Source organism: Fulmarus glacialis, unplaced genomic scaffold, assembly GCF_000690835.1.
Source record: "Fulmarus glacialis isolate BGI_N327 unplaced genomic scaffold, ASM69083v1 scaffold37678, whole genome shotgun sequence".
Lineage (NCBI taxonomy): Eukaryota > Metazoa > Chordata > Aves > Procellariiformes > Procellariidae > Fulmarus > Fulmarus glacialis.
Genome location: NW_009229561.1, coordinates 1 through 327, shown reverse-complemented (window position 1 = coordinate 327; position 327 = coordinate 1).

The following is a 327-nucleotide window of genomic DNA, read 5'->3' as shown; positions in this document are numbered from 1 at the left end:
TTGTCCAAGGGTAAGAAGCAATTTAAGAATGTCATCCAGAGATCTGCCCCAAGGCTGGATAGTTATAAGTAGCAGGGCGAGTGGGATAGCATGGGCAAATGCCTAGGACAGTGGGCACCCCCAGTGTTTTGGAACTTCACCCCTGAGCAAGTGCAGAATCCTGAAAAATTAGTAGAATATTTCCAAAAAGTATGCTGCCACCCTGGCAATTCTAGGGAGACACAAATCACTGCAATGTGCTGGGGCCTGGCCCACACCTACCGAGCCCTGTTTCACACTATTCAGAATCCCCAAGGGAAAGAAAAGGTCTCTGCAGCTGATGACAAA